This window comes from Bison bison, unplaced genomic scaffold (assembly GCF_000754665.1).
Source record: "Bison bison bison isolate TAMUID 2011002044 unplaced genomic scaffold, Bison_UMD1.0 scf7180017864296, whole genome shotgun sequence".
NCBI lineage: Eukaryota > Metazoa > Chordata > Mammalia > Artiodactyla > Bovidae > Bison > Bison bison.
Window position 1 is genome coordinate 744,880 of NW_011494868.1, and position 9,270 is coordinate 754,149.

Consider the following 9,270-nt stretch of genomic DNA (forward strand, 5'->3'; position numbering starts at 1 on the left):
CTATAAAAATAGTTTATCCAATGTAACCATCATACAGGAATATATGACTTGAAAAAATGTCTTTAAAATTTTTCTCCAGAATATTAACAGCATAAGTTGAAGCAAGTGGGATATGAGAAAATACCTACATATTCTTTGAATTACTTGGAAATTAATAGATTAATAAGAGTTTTTTGAGCAAATAAATGATCTAATCTAGGATGTGAAATGTATTAATGTTATTAAGTCTGATTTAGAAGTGGATGAAATTTGTGTGCTGGAAGTCAAGGAAAATCTGATGGCATTTAAATTCCCTCTACTCTGTGTCAGATTCTTTGCTAGTACTTCTCCTAATTATTGAATTATATCAATAACTCTACAGGACTACTCATATGTTATACATAAAAACTGAGACTCAGGGATAGCAATGTTAAACAGTTTCTCTAGATAATGGGATATTTATTCCCTGGCTTACACTTGACTCCAAGATTTTTAAAATGAAACTATCTTGAGTATTAAAATTAGGTAGTGACTAAAACATGCTTGTTTTTCTGGGCTCCAAAATCACTGCAGATGGTGACTGCAGCCATGAAATTAAAAGACGCTTACTCCTTGGAAGGAAAGTTATGACCAACCTAGATAGCATATTCAAAAGCAGAGACATTACTTTGCCAACAAAGGTTCGTCTAGTCAAGGCTATGGTTTTTACAGTGGTCATGTATGGATATGAGAGTTGGACTGTGAAGAAGGCTGAGCGCCAAAGAATTGATGCTTTTGAACTGTGGTGTTGGAGAAGACTCTTGAGAGTCCCTTGGACTGCAAGGAGATCCAACCAGTCCATTCTGAAGGAGATCAGCCCCGGGATTTCTTTGGAAGGAATGATGCTAAAGCTGAAACTCCAGTACTTTGGCCACCTCATGTGAAGAGTTGACTCATTGGAAAAGACTCTGCTGCTGGGAGGGATTGAAGGCAAGAGGAGAAGGGGGATGACAGAGGATGAGATGGCTGGATGGCATCACTGACTCAATGGACGTGAGTCTGAGTGAACTCCGGGAGTTGGTGATGGACAGGGAGGCCTGACATGCTGCGATTCATGGGGTCAGAAACAGTCGGACATGACTGAGCAACTGATCTGATCTGATCTGAAAACATGTTTGAGAGTCTTGAGTATGGAGATCATATAATAGCAGCATTAATGGAATTTTATTCAATAATTTTGTGAACAATGATTAGAGAAGCAGATATTGGAAACAAGAAAAGCATTTATGACTATGTAATTTGTAGATGAAAAAAAGTACTACTATAAGAGATCATACCTATAAAAGCTGCCAGACGTAACCTATGAGTGATGAGTTAATGGTTAAGATCATAATAGTAAGAATTGGGTGAGGAGTTAAGAAACTTATTAGACTGATCTATTATTAGGACACCAAAGGGTGAGAGAATACAGAAAAGATAAAATATTTGACAACTATTTCCTCAAAATTTCCCATGAATCTCTTAAATAGGAGTTTAGATTTCTTTATGAAGTTTTTGCTATTTATTCGATAATGATATTAAAAACTTGGCCAAGCAAGGGTGTGTTAAGTTGAACTTCTCAAAGTTAGATATTTTTACTCTCATTAATATTTTTCTTTCTTTTTTCATGGTACTTCATGAACTCACAAATTACTTCATTGTTCAAACCGACAATTTCTAGATTGCATAATGTTTGTTTGTACCTTTGGGGTATTTTAGAGAAACAATAATCAACCAAGTTATTTACTTAAATTCAACTTCCAATATATATGTACAATTCACTCTTTTTTTAATTGAAATGACCTGAGGGTTTTAACATGAACAGTTATTCCTTTCATAGATCATAGTAATTATTTCAGATCAACTTTTGAATTCCTTTTAGGTCTAATTAGAAAACAGACCCAGGAACTCCAAAAATAGCATCACAGTCATTTAGATTAAAATATTGAAAAACTTTGGAAGAGATCTTGGAAAAAATTTGTTGTCTATTGATTGATTAGACTTTGCCTACTTTTGGTCATGTAATTCCAACAGCAATTGGAAGTCTTATGTGATTATAGACAATGTATTACTATGGTCCATGGTTTAAGGAAGGGAGGCGAACGAGGTATGTCTTCTCTAATAGAAAAGGCAAGGAATCATTTAGTACAATTATTTTAGTAGGGCTTTTTCTAGATCAATGGGTACAGATAACTCATTCTTTAAGGACTGTATCTTGAGCTCATAAGTTACTTCAGATGGCTCAGAGAGCCTTGAAACTGAATGGCATCCAAAAGAAAGATTAATATGACAGATTAGAATTGTTTGAAAGCATGGCTATGGTCTTTTGATTAGATAATATACATATGTATTCATTAAGCTTCTTAAGTCCCATGTATGGTTATACTACTTGACTATAAATTGAAGAGTGTTAAATAAAATTCTAGGAAACATAATTTTTAGTGAGATGCCCAATATATCACAAATACTCTGGTGACCAATTTGGAAAAGAATAGAAGCCTTATTCATACTGAAAAAGCAGTATAATGGAATGAACATTTTCAAATTAAAAAAAAGTACTTTTGTTGTTGTTTAGTTGCTTAGTCATGTCTAACTCTTTGCAACCCCACGGACTGCAGCACGCCAGGCCTCCATGTCCTTCACCATCTCTTGGGGCCTGCTCAAACTCATGTCCATTGAGTCGGTGATGCCATGCAACATCTCATCCTCTGCCATCCCAGCATCAGGGTCTTTAATAATGAGTCAGCTCTTCATGTCAGGTGGTCAAAGTATTGGAACTCCAGCTCTAGAGATCATACGATATTTAATAATGCTGCTGAGGTGAAAGTAAGTAAATACTTTACCTCCTTGGCACATACACTAAGACAATGAACATTTTTAAAAAGTTCTCAAATGTTTCACTTTTGAATACTTATTATTTATCATTATCAGTGATCATGTCTGATCACTGTATATTTGCTAAATCTCTGTGTTGTGGATAGTCTTAAAAGATAGGCCCCAATATTCTATGCTTTCTGATTTTCACCCTTATGCCTGCATTGATTCACAGATGGGTTTCTGCCTTAATTGAACTAGTAGAATTGGTGGAAGTGATGCAATGATAGTTCTAGATCTAAGTCTTAAGAAAATCTGGAGCTAGCACATAGGGATTTTGGTCCCGCTAAAGAGATTACACAGGTAGCCTGCACAAAAAGAAGGGACACCCGAGGAGGTACCTGCAGAGAATAAGGGGCCCAGACTTTCCAGCTACCCAGCTTTTGAATTAAATTATAAGTTAAACACAGCATATCAAAAACTTTAGAGTAATTATTAAGTAATCTTTGGATGAAATTTATTTACATGCTTGTATTTGGGAAACATTGAGTTTGTTTAATATTATTAAAAATTTCTTCCTTAAAATAGTTGGTAGAATTCTGTAGTGAATCTGTCTAAGCCTGGAGCTTTTAATTATGGAAAGGTTCATAACATAAAATTAAATTTCTGATAGCTAAAGAGATGTTCAGGTTTCTTTTTTTTGTCATTTTTGATAGACTGCATCTTTCAAAGCTGTTTTTATTTTATCTATGAATAAAAATTATTGGTGTAAAATCATTGATGGTGCATCTTTTTTTATCCTTTTAATATCTTTAATATTTATAGTAGAATTTATGTTTCTTTAAATAACTGCCAGCTTCAAAGAGTACTACCAATGCCATCACCACAATTTTGTAGTAAAGAAGGGTATTCCTACTCCTCTTCGCTCTTCTTCCTCATGTGCTGTAACTCAAGAGGAGTCTACAGTTATGATTATCAAGTTGGGTCAGTGTAGCTGATGCAGACAGCTTTAAATACTCTTGACCTCATCATCTTAGTCTTGCTCAGTATAGTGTCTGATTGATTTCAGTCAAGACTGAACTGGAAGAAACTTGCTTCCTGCCTGTAAGGGGATGCACAGGCTTTGCATTGATATCACTGCAGATCTACCCTCCTTTGTGGCCATTCTCACAGTGGAAACCACAGAAATACAGGATGGTTAACTCCTTGGTTAGAAAGTGCATGACCAATAGAAGTTCTTTTATTCTGTCTTCCCCTCCTAAGCTGTTGAGGTATGGATTGTAGGGCCCAGCCAAGAAATTATTGAACAGTCAATTATGCTTGCACTGACTTGAATCTTGGTACCTCCTATTATAGATGGCTAGGAAGTGGTTGCTTTCCAATGATTTCTTCCAGTCACCTTTTCTCCCACCCTTTAGGTATATAACCAAAGTTAGCATAACACTTTCATATGAAGTAAAGAGCATGAGAATTTTTTTTTTTTTCACAACAGGGTTGGGAGAAAGCTGTGAACATGGAGAGGTGATAAAGTTTTGACTGAGGTGTGCATATTTAAGTAAAGATGGGAAGTTGGTAGTTAGACGTAAGAATCTGGAGCAAAGATAAGATGTTTGGCAAAAGGTTGACAAGGTGTGGGAGGGAATTATTATGCAAATGAATGGATTGAAGAACCTTTTTCAGAACCCTAAAACCAATCTCATGAAGTCAATGAATACAGACAAAAAAATCTCATAAGCATATTCAAAAGTAATTTTCATTAATACAGGTGTAAGCCCAAAGAGGCCTACTGTTGAAGATCAATGAGAACTCTGAAGAGAAATGAAACATCAATTATGTCAAAGGATATGGAAGTGACATGTAGACATCTGTCAGTGCAAGGAACATTAAAATGTCTAATAACATATCATTGTTTTCTTGGAAGCAAAAGGAATAAAAAAAATCAGATTCCATCAGAGTTTGGGAGATGAAAATGTCAAAAAAAATACTGAAAGCAAAATTGGCATAAACTATGAAGAATTTTGATTCCAAAGAAAAGAAAAGTATCAGTACACATAGAGATGCATGGTTTTCAGAGGAGGATTTTTATCCCTTTATTCAAAGAATATGAACCTGCTTTTGTGTTCCAAAAGAAGGCAGGAAGAGACTTTTACAAGAGATTCATAGAAGGAGGAGAAAGGGTGTTGATTCTGTCAACTTCTTAAGATAGAAATATGGTAAGTTAAATATGGATGAAAATGAGTTTGTAGTTGAGGCCAGAAAGATTAGTTGATCATATCCCAGTGTCTTCATGATCTCTCTCAGATAAATATCTACAAATCTACCAAGTTTTAGGATAGGAGTTTTGAAGAGCAGGACAAAAATCTATCTTCTGAGAAGAATGGGAGAATTAACCAGGGATATGTAAGAGATGACTCATTGGAAAAGACCCTGATGTTGGGAGGGATTGGGGGCAGGAGGAGAAGGGGACGACAGAGGATGAGGTGGCTGGATGGCATCACTGACTTGATGGACATGAGTCTGAGTGAACTCCGGGAGTTGGTGATGGACAGGGAGGCCTGGTGTGCTGTGATTCACGGGGTCGCAAAGAGTCAGACACGACTGAGCGACTGAACTGAACTGAACTGAATGTAAGAATGTCCAAGAATGTTCCAGGCTCCTATGCAATATTGCTCTTTACAGCATTGGACCTTGCTTCTATCACCAGTCACATCCACAACTGGGTGTTGTTTTTGCTTTGTCTCCATCCCTTCATTCTTTTTTGGAGTTATTTCTCCACTGATCTCCAGTAGCATATTGGGCACCTACCAGTCTAGAGAGTTCATCTTTCAGTGTCCTATCTTTTTGCCTTTTCATACTGTTCATGGGGTTCTCAAGGCAAGAATACTGAAGTGGTTTGCCATTCCCTTATCCAGTGGACCACATTCTGTCAGACATCTAACTATGACCCAACCAGAAAGTGAAGAACTAAAGAGCTTCTTGATGAAAGTGAAAGAGGAAAGTGAAAAACTTGGCTTAAAGCTCAGAAAACTAAGATCATGGCATCTGGTCACATCATTTCATGGCAAATAGATGGGGAAACAGTGGCTGACTTTATTTTGGGGGGCTTCAAAATGACTGCAGATGGTGACTGCAGCCATGAAATTAAAAGACGCTTACTCCTTGAAAGGAAAGTTATGACCAACCTAGACAGCATATTAAAAAGCAGAGACTTTACTATGTCAACAAAGGTCCATCTAGTCAAGGCTATGTTTTTTCCAATAGTCATGTATGGATGTGAGAGGTGGGCTATAAAGAAAGCTGAGTGCTGAAGAATTGATGCTTTTAAACTGTGGTGCTAGAGAAGACTCTCGCGAGTTCCTTGGATGGGCAAGGAGTTCCAAGCAGTCCATCCTAAAGGATGGGTGTTCATTGGGTGTCCTGGGTGTTCATTGGAAGGACTGATGTTCAAGCTGAAGCTCCAATACTTTGGTCACCTGATGCGAAGGGCTGACTCATTTGAAAAGACCCTGATGCTGGGAAAGATTGAAGGTGGGAGGAGAAGGAGATGACAGAAGATAAGATGGTTGGATGGCATCACTGACTCAATGGACGTGAGTTTGAGTAAGCTCCGGGAGTTGGTGATGGACAGTGAGGCCTGGTGTGCTGCAGTCCATGGGGTCACAAAGAGTCAGACACAACTGAGCAACTGAAATGAACTGAACTGATGTAAGAATGTTGCTGGATGACAATGAATACTCAACTGGAATGATTTTTCTATTTCTGGATTTTTTTTTTCATTTTCTATGATGCCAAATTACATAAAAATTCTACATTGTCCCCTACTAGTTCCTAATATACAAAAGAGACAGGGAGAATGGTTACACTTTAAGATTCATTTAACTGAGAGTTTAAGACACAGCATCAATGGAACTCTACATTTGGTGACGTTAGTAAAAATATTCACATAACTAAACAACGGGTCAGCCTATCTAAGGTAAAAATACTGGCAGAATGGTTCTGACCTACTGAGAAAAATAATGGCTACAGATAATGATAGTGTAAAATAAAAGTACCAGAAATATCAATATCAAAGACAATTTAATGTGAGGGATGGAGCAGCCAACAGTGTCTATGAGGAAAGATGTTAGACATGGTTAGAGGGGAAGGCTAGTGGGGTTTGATTCCTTAGAAATAGGCAAAGCTATGCAGCTGTGACACTGTTGTGGGTGAGAAAACCGAGTACAACAATGACAGAGAGGGATGGAATGAAATAATGCCATCCTAGAACCAAAGTCCGTGGATAACTAGGCGCTCTTTCTCTTAGAGACGAGATAGAGGGTCCATCAGATATTCTAGCGGTGTTTCAGATATTTTTATGTTGTTGTTTATTTTATAGGGAGAAAAACTGGAATAGGGACCAAGAATCAGAGGCTTATATAGCTGACAGCCTTCCTGACCTGTGTCTGTAATGAGTCATACATATGAATTATTTTTAAAGTAGATAAGAGGTGATACTTGATGAAGAATTTAAAAAAAAAGTTCAATAAAGAAGAGCTTTGAGTAAATAATCACAGTTATTTTAAACTCAAAGACACAGCAATGGCATGGTGAACACTTACAGAACAAATGAACTTGTCTTTTTCCCATCCCCAAATCAGTGAGCTATAAATGGCACCGTTAACAAAACACAGAGTTTAGTCATCATTGCAATTGCAAAGGCGTACTTATCAACTGTCATTAATTTACATGATTAAGTGTCAAGTGGGTGATTCATAAATTTAGGTTCATTTTCAAAGGCAAACCCATCTCCCAGTAGGGGTCAGGAGCTGAGTAGCAGTAGATTAAATTCCATCTAATCTTTCAAGAGTTTTAATTCTGTATCAGTAATTTAGCCTGCAATTTTAGTTCATGTTTCATGGATTCTCTACGTGCCTGTGTGTGTGCTCAGTCACTTCAGTTAAGTCTGACTCTTCGTGACACTATGGACTGTAGCACTCCAGGCACCTCTGTCCATGGGATTCTCCAGGCAGGAATACTGGAGTGGGTTGCCATGCTGTCCACCAAAGGATCTTCCCAGCCCAGTGATCAAAATGGTGTCTCCTGCATCTCCAGCAATTCCAGCAGATTCTTTACCACTAGCACCCCCTGGGAAGCCCATGGATCCTCTACAAACACCCCAAAATTCAAGAAAAAACTGATCAGTGCATCTGCATTCTGGAGAAATGTTGCATCCTTAGGCCCTCATATAGGGCATTTTAAAAATCCTCATGTCATTGAAGTAAGTTGATTTTACCTAAAGATGACGCCTTAGGGAGGAACCAAGATGGCGGAGGAGTAGGACGGGGAGAACACTTTCTCCCCCACAAATTCATCAAAAGAGCATTTAAACGTCGAGTAAATTCCACAGAACAACTACTGAATGCTGGCAGAGGACATCAGGCACCCAGAAAAGCAACCCAACTCTTCGAAAGGAGGTAGGAAAAAATATAAAAGACAAAAAAATAGACAAAAGAGGGAGGGACGGAGCTCCGTCCCGGGAAGGGAGTCTTAAAAAGAGAGAAGTTTCCAAACACCAGGAAACCTTCTCACTGCCGAATCTGTGCCGAGCTTTGGAAGCACAGAGGGCAACATAACAGGGAGAAAATATAAATAAACAATTAAAACTCGCAGATTGCGAGCCCTACGGTAACTCCCCCAGTGGAGAAGCAGCGCAGACGCCTGCACACACCATTAGCAAGCAGGGGCTGGGCAGGGAGGCGCGGCGCGGGCTGCATGGCTCAGAGTAAGAATCTGGCCTGAATACCCTGAGCACTATCTGAGTGAAATAATTTGGGCTAGCAAACCAGACTGTGGGATATCTACCACGTGAAAAGCCAGCCCCAACCTAAGACACCGCCAGGCCCGTGCACAGAACAAAGGACTGAACAGAGATAGCCGGCTGCAGACCTTCCCCCTCCGGTGACAGGCAGCCAGAGCCGGAAGGGGGCAATCGCAGCCCCAGAGAGACATTATCTATAAAACTGTAAGCAGGCTTCTTTGCTAACTAAAACTTCTTGGGGGTCTGGACGGTCAACATTTGCCTGAGAAGGTGCGCCAGTTTTACACCCAGATAACCGAGTGGCGGGGAGGCGATAAGTCGCAGCATCGCTCGCCAAACACCTCATCACCTGAGCTGCTCGGACCTGGGAAGAGCACAAAGCGCAGGCCCAACTGAGTCTGCGCCTCTGAGGACTACCCGAGTGCCTGAACCTGAGCGGCTTGGACCTGGGAGGTGAATGCAGCCCAGGGCCGGCCTCGGATTGTTCCCGGAGGAACAAACTAGAGCCTGAGCAGTGTGGGCAGGGAGGCTACATGCACCGTGACCCGGGGGCAGACCCAGTGTGGCTGAGGCACTGCGAGTGCACGCCAGTGTTATTTGTTTGCAGCATCCCTCCCTCCCCCCACAGCAACTGAACAAGTGAGACCTAAAAAAAAAAAAAA